We start from the raw sequence: 12,934 nt of genomic DNA, 5'->3' as shown, positions 1-12,934 counted from the left end.
ATTATATTCAACCTTGAGAATCTTAGGTTGATGTCAACCTCCTAAGCTTGATGTGTGGAGAGGCAACACAGGAAGATGCTCTTCTGTGAGGATATAAACTTTCTATTAATTGAATCAGTCCAGGAAAAGGTAGGTCATCATGACCTAAACATTTTCAGTGTGAATCACTTGAAATGTTTATCTATTTAGGGAAAAGGAGATGATGTATTCTCTGTTCACTAAAAAGTTCAAACACAACTTAAAGCTCATTACAAAATAATTTACAAACTGTTTTTCGGTAGGCAATTGCTCACGGTGGCTTGAATAAGTTAAGAGCTTAGATTCATTGCTTTTCCTATTAATTAAATAGAAAGTAGAAATGACCATTTGGACTTCTTTTTTTTTTAAGACACGTTTATACATTTAGCAACCAACAGCATGCGTGCAAAAAAAATCTACATTAAAACCCTTTGTTGGAATGCTTTACACTTTCCACAGAACAGAAACTAAAATAACTTGTTATGCAATTAGTCACAAATACAGTCCTTGAGTTTTTTGCCTATACACACAAGTAATACCTAAAACATCCCTTTTTTTTTTTTTTTGTAGCAGCTAGGCCCTGCCACCACTGTGCTTGGCTGAGTTCACAAATCTGTTGCAACCTATAGCTTCCCTGTCATCTCTCTGGGTCTCCTCTCCTGCTAAGATTTGTTTCCTGGCAGTAATTCAAACCTTCTGCCACCGCCATAGGTACTGCTGCTGGAACCACCATAGCCGTGTTGGTTTCATGGTTTGGCAAAATATTGGCCACCACCACCATAGAGGCCAGAGCTTCTGCCTCCAAAATGTCCTCCTTTCGTGGGTCCAAAATTTGAGGATTGATTGTTGTAATTGCCAAAATCATTATAGTTTCTACCACCTCCCAAATTGCGTCCATCATTACCAAATCCATTATAGCCATCTCCACTGCCACCATATTCACCACCACCTTTACTGCCACCAAAGCCACCTCTCCTACAGAAGTTTGCTCCATGACCAAAGTTGTCATGCCCACCAAAACCACCTCTATGACCCCCACCAAAGTTTCCAGAACCACCTCAACCTCTTTGGCTGGAATGAAGCACCAGCCATCTCTTGCTTAGATAAGGCTTTCCTTACTTCACAGTTGTGGCCATTCACAGTAGGATATTTTTGAATGACAGTCTTATCTACAGAAACATGGTCATCGTAAGCTACAAAAGCAAAGCCCCTCTTCTTGCCACTGCCTCAGTCAGCCATGATTTCAGTCACTTCAGTTTTCCCATACTGTTCAAAATATCTCTTAGATGATATTCTTCAGTGTCTTCCTTAATGCCACCAACAAAAGTCTTTTTGACAGTTAAGAAGGTACTCGGTCTTTGAGAATCTTCTCTTGAGACAGCCCTCTTTGGTTCTACAACTCTTCCACCCACCTTGTGTGGCCTTGCATTCACGGCTGCATCCACCTCTTCCATAGTAGCATACGTGGCAAACCCAAAGCCTCCGAAGCACTTGGTGTTTGGATCTGTCATTACCACACAGTCCATATGCGTTCCCCATTGCTCAAAATTGCTTCTCATACTTTCATCAGTTGTTTCAAAGCTCAGACCTCTGATGAAGAGCTTCTACAGCTTTTCTTAGGAGAAAAGACTTAGGAGACTCTGACTTAGACATGACAGAAGTGGAAGGGGAGACTTTTAATGATGCTTGCTCCGTGGTGTCCATGGACAGAAAGCAACCCTTTGGACTTATATGAATAAGAATGTATGTGTGGGTATCTTTGTCATGAATATTCAACTATTGATCACTTTATGGTACTGATATAATTTATTTCTTTTCCTAACCATGAAACATAAGCAAAACTAGAAAATGTAAAAGAATAAATACTGTTTAAAACAGTATGAAAACATAGGCGTGCCTGGGTGGCTCAGTCGGTTGAGTATCTGACTTTGGCTCATGTCATGATCTCACGGTCTGTGAGTTCGAGCCCCACCTCTGGCTCTGTGCTAACAGCTCAGAACCTGGCACCTGCTTCAGATTCTGTGTCTCCCTCTCTCTCTGCCCCTCCCCCACTCATGCTGTATCTCTCTGTTTCTCAAAAATAAATAAACGTTAATTTTTTTTAATTCTATGAAAGTATAATGGCAATTACAGAAGAAATAATTACGTACAACAGCAGCAATAGCATCCTTGAGGCTGTTTCTACAGTATTTCGAGTACCTGGCTATATCAGTCGTGCCAGAGTTCATCTCCTAGAGAGACAGGATAAGAAGTGTTGTGCTAAAGCCTCAAGGATCAGTTGAAATTTTGGTTCTGTACATAAGTAAAAATAGTAAAGATACAGGCTGTTTGAGTGTCTGGCTTTTTTTTTTTTTTTCTTTGCCAATATAAGTATTATTACCTTCACACTATTTTATCTCCCTCTTTTAGGCTTAATAGCATGAGCTAAGGGCAATTGATTTCACAGAGAAATTGAAAGGATAGAGAGAAACACAAATTATGAAAAATGTACCAGAGACAGGTACACGCATTTTATGCTATTAATAAAGTTTTAAAATGCGTTGAATCTAAAATTCTCTGATATTTAACGTGTGTGTGTGTGTGTGTGTGTTTAATTTCAAAAGAAGCTAAGGATGGTACAGGGAAGAAGTAGGAAACATAAAGAAGCTAAATCATTTGTAATCCCACTGCTAGAGTCAGCACTATTAGTGTTCTGTCCTAATTTTATTTTATTTATTTATTTATTTATTTATTTTTTTCAACGTTTTTTTAATTTATTTTTGGGATAGAGAGAGACAGAGCATGAACGGGGGAGGGGCAGAGAGAGAGGGAGACACAGAATCGGAAACAGGCTCCAGGCTCTGAGCCATCAGCCCAGAGCCCGACGCGGGGCTCGAACTCACGGACCGCGAGATCGTGACCTGGCTGAAGTCGGACGCTTAACCGACTGCGCCACCCAGGCGTCCCCCGTCCTAATTTTAAAAGCATATATGTGACATAGAATATATATTATATAAATAATATATAATTCTGTTTTAATAAACACATTAATATTATCATAAATAACTACTATGTATTTACATTTAATTATATATTATATATTTATATTTTATTACATATATTTATTAAAACAGAATTATGATGTGTATATAATTTTCTATCCTTTCATTAAATATTATGAAGTATTTATGGAGCAACAAATATTTTTAATACAGGTGCTTTGTATGATAACCTATTATTTTTTATATAAACATATTAAACTTTTTCTATTTAGTCTCCCACTCTTAGGCATTAAGGTTGTTTCCAATTTATCCTTCTTAAGAATAATGATACAATAAACGTGATTAAATATACATTTCAAGTTTGAAACTTTGAAATATTTCCTTAGATTGGATTTCCATAAGTAGAATTGCAATGTTAAAGAATGTGAACCCTGCTAAGAATCTTTACAGCAGAAACATAGAAATGATCCACCAGTGTGGTGTAATAGTTCCCACTTTTATGTACCTTCACCCCTGCAGGTGTTATCATTGAAAAAATGTGTTTGATAACTTGATAGATTAAAAAATCTCATCAACCTATCTATCTGAATTTCTTTCCTTTTTCTTTTTTAGTAAGATTCATTAATGCATGTATTCATTAAAATTTCCACCAAGCATCATTCTGGCAGGGCTGGCTTTAGGGAATGTGACGTGTTGCATGTTGCAGTTGCATGAGGCTCCAGTGCTCAGAAGGGTCTTAATTTGATTTAATGTTCTGCCATCTTGGAATTCTTGAAAATTTTATCTTTGCAGTCATGTTTTGTAACTGAAGTCTGATAGAACGATGGAATATGTGTGTGAGCAGAGGAAATACATACAGTATGCATGTCCACTGTGTATAGTATTTGTGATATTCTATGAGCATGGAGATCGGGTGGACACGGGACTCAGGGGAGTTCAGTGAGACTCAATGTGGGTACAAGGTAAGCGTGATACATCAGTAGTTGGGCAAGTGCTGACATCTCCAAGGGGCTATGCTTTCTGTTTATACCAGAACTTACTTCCAGTGCAGAAAGATGGTAATAGTTTTCTCAGAAACATGAACAACTGAAGAACCCTATCATATCCTTTCTCTCTCATGGTACTTTCTTGTGTTAGCCAACCTCTGTAATAATATTATAATGACATAGAAAGGAAGAAAAAGATAAGGTAACCCATACTTCCTTTTTTTCTTTAATCTTTTCTTGCTCAGGATAAGGAAGAGAATATTGTGACCCAAAGCAGGAGAGTAAACAGCCCAGGAATGAAGCTGAATGCATAGTGTTTTGTTAATCCAGTGTACATATTCTTAGGTATTGTGTTTGATTCTCCTACCTGATGGGAATATTAAAGAGTGTATTTTCCAGCTCAATTGGGACATACCAGAGACTATGTTAAAAATCTAGTCTACGGGCACCTGGGTGGCTCAGTCCGTTGAGCTTCCTACTCTTAATATTATACGTTGTGATCTTGCAATGTGTGATCGAACCCCGTGTCGGGCTGTGTGCTGAGTGTCAAGCCTGCTTGGGATTCTCTCTCTCTCTCTCTCTCTCTCTCTCTCTCTCTCTCTCTCTCTCTTTCTCCTTCTGTCCCTCTCCCCGTTTCATTCTCTCTCTCACTCTCTCTCTTTCTCAAAATAAATAAATAAACATTTTTAAAAATCTACTCTAGTAATGACGTAACATCTGTTATATTAACTGCAGTTGAGGCTTCTACTTTTTTAAAAAATTTACATTCAAGTTAGTTAGCATCTAGTGCAACAATGATTTCAGGAATAGATTCCTTAATGCCCCTTACCCATTTAGCCCATCCCCCCTCCCACAACCCCTCCAGTAACCTCTGTTTGTTCTCCATATTTATGAGTCTCTTGTTTTGTCCCCATCCCTGTTTTTATATTATTTTTGCTTCCCCTCCTTTATGTTCATCTGTTTTGTATCTTAAAGTCCTCATAGGAGTGAAGTCATATGATATTTGTCTTTCTCTGACTAATTTCGCTTAGCATATTAGCCTCTAGTTCCATCCACATAGTTGCAAATGGCATGATTTCATTTTTTGATTGCTGAGTAATACTCCATAGTGTGTGTGTGTGTGTGTGTGTGTGTGTGTGTGTGTGTATACATACCACATCTTCTGTATCCATTCATCCATCAGTGGACATTTGGGCTCTTTCCATACTTTGGCTATTGTTGATAGTGTTGCTATAAACATTGGGATATATGTGTTGCTTTGAAACAGCATATGTGTATCCCTTGGATAAATACCTAGTAGTGCAATTGCTGGGTCACAGGGTAGTTCTATTTTTAACTTTTTAAGGAAACTCTGTACTGTTTTCCAGAGTGGCTGCATCAGTTTGCATTACTACCAGTAGTGCAAAAGAGATCCTTTTTCTCCACAAATGCACCGACACCTGTTGTTGCCTGAGTTGTTAATGTTAGCCATTCTGACAGGTGTGAGGTGATATCTCATTGCGGTTTTGATTTGTAGTTCCCTGATGATGAGTGATGTTGAGCACTTTTTCCTGTGTTGGTTGGCCATCTGGATGTCTTCTTTGGATAAGTGTCTATTCATGTCTTTTTCTTCACTGGATTATTTGTTTTTTGGGTGTTGAGTTTGATAAGTTCTTTGTAGATTTTGGATACTAACCCTTTATCTGACATGTCATTTGCAAATATCTTCTCCCATTCCATCCATTGTTTCCTTTTCTTTGCAGAAGCTTTTTATTTTGATGAGGTCCCAATAGTTCATTTTTGCTTTTGTTTCCCTTTCCTCTGGAGACATGTTGAATAACAAGTTGCTGTGTCCAAGATCAGAGAGGTTTTTACCTGCTTTCTCCTTGAGGATTTTGATGGCTTCCTGTCTTACATTGAGGTCTTTCATCCATTTTTAGTTTATTTTTGTGTATGGTGTAAGAAAGTGGTCCAGGTTCATTCTTCTGCATGTCGCTGTCCAGTTTTCCTAGCACCACTTGCTGAAGAGACTGTCTTTATTCCATTGGTTATTCTTTCCTGCTTTGTCAAAGATTAGTTGGCCATATGTTTGTGAGTCCATTTCTGGGTTCTCTATTATGTTCCATTGATGTATGTGTCTGTTCTTGTGTACCATACTGTCTTGATAATTACAGCTTTGTAATACAGCTTGAAGTCCGGGCTTTTGTTTTCTTTTTCAAGATTGCTTTGGCTATTTGGGGTGATTTCTGGTTCCATACAAATTTTAGGATTGTTTCTTCTATCTCTGTGAAGAATGCTGGTGTTATTTTGATAGGGATTGCACTGAATATGTAGATTGCTTTGGGTAGTATCGACATTTTAACAATATTTGTTCTTCCTATCCAGGAGCATGGAATCTTTTTCCATTTTTTTTGTGTCTTCAATTTCTTTCATAAGCTTTCTATAGTTTTCAGTGTATAGATTTTTCACCTCTTTGGTTAGATTTATTCCTAGGTATTTTATGGTTTTTTTGTGGAACTGTAAATGGGATCGATTCCTTGATTTCTCTTTCTGTTGCTTCATTGTTGGCATATAGGAATGCAATCGATTCCTGTGCATTGATTTTATATTCTGCAACTTTGCTGAATTCATGAGTCAGTTCTAGCAGTTTTTTGGTGGAATCTTTTGGGTTTTCCAGATAGAGTATCATGTCATTTGTGAAGAGTGAAAGTTTGACCTCCTCTTGTCCGATTTGGATGCCTTTTATTTCTTTGTGTTGTCTGATTGCTGAGGCTAAAACGTCCAATACCATGTTGAATAGCAGTGGTGAGAGTGGGCATTCCTGTCTTTTTCCTGCCCTTAGGGGGAAAGATATGTTTTTCCCCATTAGGGTGATATTAGCATTGGGTCTTTCATATATGGCTTTTATGATTTTGAGGTATGATCCTTCTATCCCTACTTTCTTGAGGGTTTTTACCAAGAAAGGATGCTGTATTTTGTCAAATGCTTTCTTGTATCTATTGAGAGGATCATATGTTTCTTGTACTTTCTTTTATTGATGTAATGAATCACATTGATTGTTTTGCGGATATTGAACCAGCCCTGCATCCCAGGTATAAATTCTGCTTGGTCATGGTGAATAATTTTTTTAATGTATTGTTGTATCCAGTTGCCTAATATCTTGTTGAGGATTTTTGCATCCATGTTCATCAGGGAAATTGGTCTATAGTTCTCCTTTTCAGTGGGGTCTCTGTCTGGTTTTGGCATCAAGGTAATGCTGGCTTCTTAGAAAGAGTTTGGAAGTTTTCCTTCCATTTCTGTTTTTTGGAACAGCTTCAAGAGAATAGGTGTTAACTCTTCCTTAAATGTTTGGTAGAATTCCCCTGGAAAGCCATATGGTCCTGGACTCTTGTGTTTTGGGAGATTTTTTATTACTAATTTGACTTCTTTACTGGTTATGGGTCCCAAATATATAAACCAATTAATCACAAACATAAAGAAACTCATTGATAATAATGCCATAATAGTCGGGGACTTCAACACCATACTTATAGCAATTGACAGATCATCTAAACAGAAAATCAACAAAGAAACAATGGCTTTGAATGACACATTGGACCAGATGGACTTAAAAGATATATTCAGAACATTTCATGCTAAGGCAGCAGAATATACATTCTTCTCCAGTACACATGGAATGTTCTCCAGAATAGGTCACATACTGGGACACAAATCAGCCCTCAACAAGTACAAGAAGATCAGATCATACTGTGCATATTTTTAGACCACAACACTGTGAAACTCGAAATCAACCACAAGAAAAAATTTGGAAAGATAACAAATACTTGGAGACTAAAGAACATCCTACTAAAGAATGAAGGACTAACCAAGAAGTTAAAGAAGAAACTAAAAAGTACATGGAAGCCAGTGAAAATGACAACACAACAGCCCCAAACCTCTGGGACGCAGCAAAGGCAGTCATAAGAGGAAAGTATATAGCAATCCAGGCCTTCCTAAAGAAGGAAGAAAGGTCTCAGATACACAACCTAATCTTACACCTTAAAGATCTAGAAAATGGACAGCAAATAAAACCCCAAACCAGCAGAAGACAGGAAATAATAAAGATTAGAAGAGAAATCAATGCTATCGAAACCAAAAAAACAAAGCAAAACAAAACAAAACAAAACAAAACAAAGCAATAGAACAGATCAATGAAACCAGAAGCTCGTTCTTTGAAAGAATTAACAAAATTGATAAACCCCTGGCCCGTTTGATCAAAAAGAAAAAGGAAAGGACCCAAATAAGTAAAATCAAGAATGAAAGAGGAGAGATCACAACCAACACAGCATAAATAAAAACAATAATAAGAGAATATTATGATCAATTATACGCCAATAAAATGGGCAACCTGGAAGAAATGGACAAATTCCTAGAAACATATAAACTACCAAAACTGAAACAGGAAGAAATAGGAAATTTGAACAGGCTTCTACTTAGTTTAAGATGGCATTAGTCAATTATCATGTACTATGATCCAGAGTGGTGTTTGCAGAGGACAGACTGATGAATTAAATGGGAATATGATGGGACTGTCACTTCTGCATTGCTTACTCCTTTGAGGGTGATGCTAATGTGTACTATTATACCTAGGATGTAATATATTTTTGTTTCACTGTTTCACAGCTGAGATTGGGAGTTTCAATTTCAAGGGTTTCCACTACCTTCAATAGTATAGTGGTTTTATTCATAGACAAAGGTACCTATATTAGGGAAGTGTCAGTGTATGGTATGGCCATTCTAAGTATGCATTTGGGAACTTGCAAAATAGTGCTGGGTATGTCTGTGGACTCAGTGCACTCACTGTAGGATGACCTTAGTTCAGGAATCCGTTTATTGACCACCTTCCATACACCCCTACTCTAATAGGGGGGCCTTAATGGTATTTTTAGCCACCAGGTATTAGTTTTTGATTTTGATATTTGGGAAATATTATCTCTTCTTCAATTTTCTGGAAAAATTTATGTAAGATTGGTATCATTTCTTCTTTAAATGTTTGGTAGAATTCACCATGAAAGCCACTGGTAAATGAAAGGATTTAAAAAATAAATTTAATTTCTTTAATTGATGTGGGTTATTCAAATAATGTGAAAGAGCTGGATGGCTCTTTGATGGGAAGTCTGGGGGAATCACTACTGTGTATATTGGCTATAATGTTACAGGGCCTTACTCAAGGGGAACAGGCTCTCTTTCAGTAGAGGGGTTCAGGGTCAGAGAGCAGGTCTAGAAATGGGTCAAGGGATTGTGAGTGTTCATGAAGGACAGACCTCAGCCTTCAGCTCATCCTTTCTTGATTTGTTTTGATTATGTATGCAATACTTTTGTTTGTTATCCAACTGCTTGCCTCCAGAAATATGCAAGAAGTGTATGTGAACCATATCTGTAGACCCCTTTGGGTCAGGATCTCCTGGCTGCCATTCCAATTTGTTCTCCATTTTGAATAATTATGTCTATCTCATCTATGAGGGTTAAATGCTACCTTTTGGCTTTTCCTAGTTTGGGTTCTTGTTGTCCCTATTGCCAGTAAGGAGCCCAGTTCTACAATAGTGTCTTTGACTATCAGAACTGGTCTGCAGAGAACCACCACACTGAACTTTTCACTGATGTTGGTGACCCCTCATCTGAGCATTCTTTATTGCCTTGGCAGGGGAGTGTTTTCTGGCTGTCTCTAGGAACATAGTCAACTGGTGGATTTTTGATTATGTGATAGGTCTGTTTGAGCATGGCTACTTCTCTGAGTCTGTTGATTTCTTCCTCCAATGCCTGTCACAGCAATTCTGACATACATGTAATGTGGGCCATAACGTTTTTGAAGTTTCTAAGGACCATCATATCAGCATATTTAAAGCAGCTCGAGAATCTCTTTCCATATTATTAAATTGTGAAATAGAGAGAGGGTCCCCTATTAAAAGAATCTCTCTCAAAATAAATGAACTTGAAAAAAAAATTCTGAAACTTAAAAAAATATAAATACATTCTTTTAGGTAGTTAAGGGGGAGCTAAAAAGCTCTTCTTGAGTCTGTCAGGCCTTGATTACCTTTAACTCAAATAGTCCACATGCCCAAATGGCACATTCTGGAGCAGCCTGACCTGCACCTCATCACACACCAGTCTCAATTTCCTTATCTATAGAATGGGGTAATATAATCTGACTCTGACATCTTACCACAATAGGATCAACTTGGCATCTCTACTTCTGTCCGGGGTAGAGAACTATATTTACCTGGATCATCTCTCCTGCATGGTTTTAAGTTACTGTGAATCAAAATAGACACTCACATGAAATTTGGAAGGCAGAAGTGAAGTAGAGATATTTTAGAAGATGGAGACAGACAAAGACAGTGATGGACAGACAGAAAGTTTTTTGGCGAGTACTAGGATGTTATTCTCCTCTCGCTTTGCATTCAGATCATTTTCCTCACTCCTCACCAAGTTATTTCTTGCTGATCAATAGTAGTCCCAAGCCACCTATGAGGCACTAGGTTCCAGGCCCACAGATGTGATTTCCAAGATGTAGAAACGTCCCTAAGGTAGAAGTTTCCACAGAAGAGGTAGATCATAGAATCTGAATAATTGTTGAATTTCCCTAAAGTTCCCTCCCCTCTATGGGAGTTGGTACTTCTGGCTAACATGATTAGTAATTATTTTCTATTCAGTCCTCTTATTTCCCACTTCCAGACCTTCATTTGTCCAGCTTCTATCACATCTATGTAGACTTTCATTCCTATATAAAACTTATTTCTGTAATACTTGTAGCTCAGATATCCTGATTTAACTCTGACTGATGGAATAGTTTTGACAGTGAAATAAAATAAACATGAAAAATTTCTTTCAAAGGTCTAAACTGCTATTTGAATGTAATTATTGGGTTGGGCTAAATAATTTATTAGCTGAGTTTCTTACAGAGAAACAGATTAGGTGACATTTAAAATGGTAAGGAAAGCAAGCCAGCATAGGCTGTTATGAGCCGTGTGTTTCATGAAAATATTTTATTCTGTCATTTGTCTGACTAGGGTGTTTGTTATCACACTGATGACAAAATACTCCATCTATCCTTCATTTTCAGCTAGATTGCTTGGTAAGAAAGGGGTTGTAAAACAGACCTTAGAGACTTACAGAATCTCTGAAACATGTCAGGTGTCCTCAATTAATATTTAAAGTGTAGAATATAGTCAAATATCCAGAGACAAATATCAAGAACACCTGAAAAGACAAAGGTACAAGGGTAAAAATGAATTTTAAATATATGTAAAAATCTTCTCTTGCAAATTGCCCATATTTGGCTGTCTATGTGACACATTAAGGTGGATCTTATAGTGGGTCATTTTCAAAGTTTGTCAAAGACTCAGACATTTTTTATATTATTTGTGATGGTTTTCTTGAGTCCACTGAGCAAACTTATAGCTTTGTGAAGATAATAGTTTTCTAGTTAATAGAGCAATAATTGATTAGGCAAATAGTTGATTTCAGCAGCTGCTTTCATTACTTAATGTCCAGAATAACAGTAGTAGGTCTATTCAACCATTCAAGATTTCAAAACTCACACTTCTGTGATCATGAGGTACCTTAGGAAGAATAGAAAGATGATGTGAGCAGAATTATTATATTCAACAGATAGTTGAGGTAAGAGTAGTGGAAAAGGGTGCTGAGTAGCACATCATCACTTTTCCAAATAGACTTTGTTCTTAAAAATCTTTCAGTACAACTTACATCTGCTTGTATCTTCAGTTCCTTTTTTCACCTATTGATATGCATCTCAGTTAATTTAATACTCTATGCCATGACCCTGGTCTATTCCATATGGGTGATTCCAGTATGATTTCTGTCACCAAAAAGCTTATGGCAATGTAGGAGAACAAAGATATACACAATTGTAACAACCTATAAAGGAGACACTATACAACCTATAAAGGCGATGAGAATGTAGATGAACAAGAGGTAGAAAAAGATTTAGAGATAGAATGACATGATTTGGAGACAGATTGAATGTTGAGAACAAAGGCTTTGAACTTTCTGGCCTGCTTTATTTAGAAGAAAATGTTTGCCACTAATGGAATTCTATTACCCAGGGAATGAAAAATGAGTTTTAAAGTACAGATGGCAAGTCTGACTTTGGGCATGTTAGGATTTTAATTAATATTTGCTCAAGGAATAATTTTGGAATGTCTAAGTAGTTGCAAAAGTATGTACCCAATTCAGGAGAAAGGACAAGGTAAAGGATAATTACCCAGGTGATTGGTTTTTATATAGAATCTGCACTTATTATTAGCACCAGGGCTGGGATTAGTAAAAAACAGTTCATGATGGATCAGATAATAATTTTTAATGGAGACAAAAATACAGGTGTGATCCTTTATTTTTTACTCTAATAATTTGATACCTTTTGCTATGGAGAACATTTACAGGTGGTGAGAAGATGTATAAAGCTGAAGAAAATGTAAATAGGTGGAAACTAATTAGCATTGGTTGTAATGGTTACAACACATTGTCAGTATAAAGTGGAAAAAAATTATCCAAGAAGTGGAAAGTAAGGAGAAAAGGACAAGAAAGGAAACACTTAAGTAGCTCAACCTAAATGTGGAAGTTTAGAAAGCATTACTGTAGTTAGTGTATCAGTATTCAGAATTATTTTTCAGAAGTGTTCTAAGCAACATTTCTATTCTATGTTCATTTTCTCTCCTCTTGTGTTATGGGTAGAGAATTGTGTCCCCTAAAACAAAATGTTGAAATCCTAACTCCCGGTACTTGTGAATAAGACCTTGGTATTAGGGTCTTTGCAGAAGTAATAAAGTGAGGTCATCAGGATGGACCCTGACTCAATGTGATTAGCATCCTTAAAAGAAGAAGAGAAAGCCTTGTGAAGACAGAGGCACACAAGAAATGAGACCATATGATGTTAGAGGTAGAGATTGGAGAGAGGTAGCTGCAAGCCAA

General features: G+C 37.1%; 1 pseudogene; it reads right to left on the bottom strand.

Moving 5' to 3' along the window:
• Positions 1 to 457: 457 nt before the first annotated feature.
• LOC106965534 (heterogeneous nuclear ribonucleoprotein A1-like) lies at positions 458 to 1,671 on the bottom strand (annotated as a pseudogene).
• Between the last annotated feature and the right edge of the window lie 11,263 nt (positions 1,672 to 12,934).

This window comes from Acinonyx jubatus, chromosome B3 (assembly GCF_027475565.1).
Source record: "Acinonyx jubatus isolate Ajub_Pintada_27869175 chromosome B3, VMU_Ajub_asm_v1.0, whole genome shotgun sequence".
Taxonomy (NCBI): Eukaryota; Metazoa; Chordata; class Mammalia; order Carnivora; family Felidae; genus Acinonyx; species Acinonyx jubatus.
The sequence above is the reverse complement of the archived record's forward strand: the minus strand, read 5'-3'. Positions and strand labels throughout refer to the sequence as shown.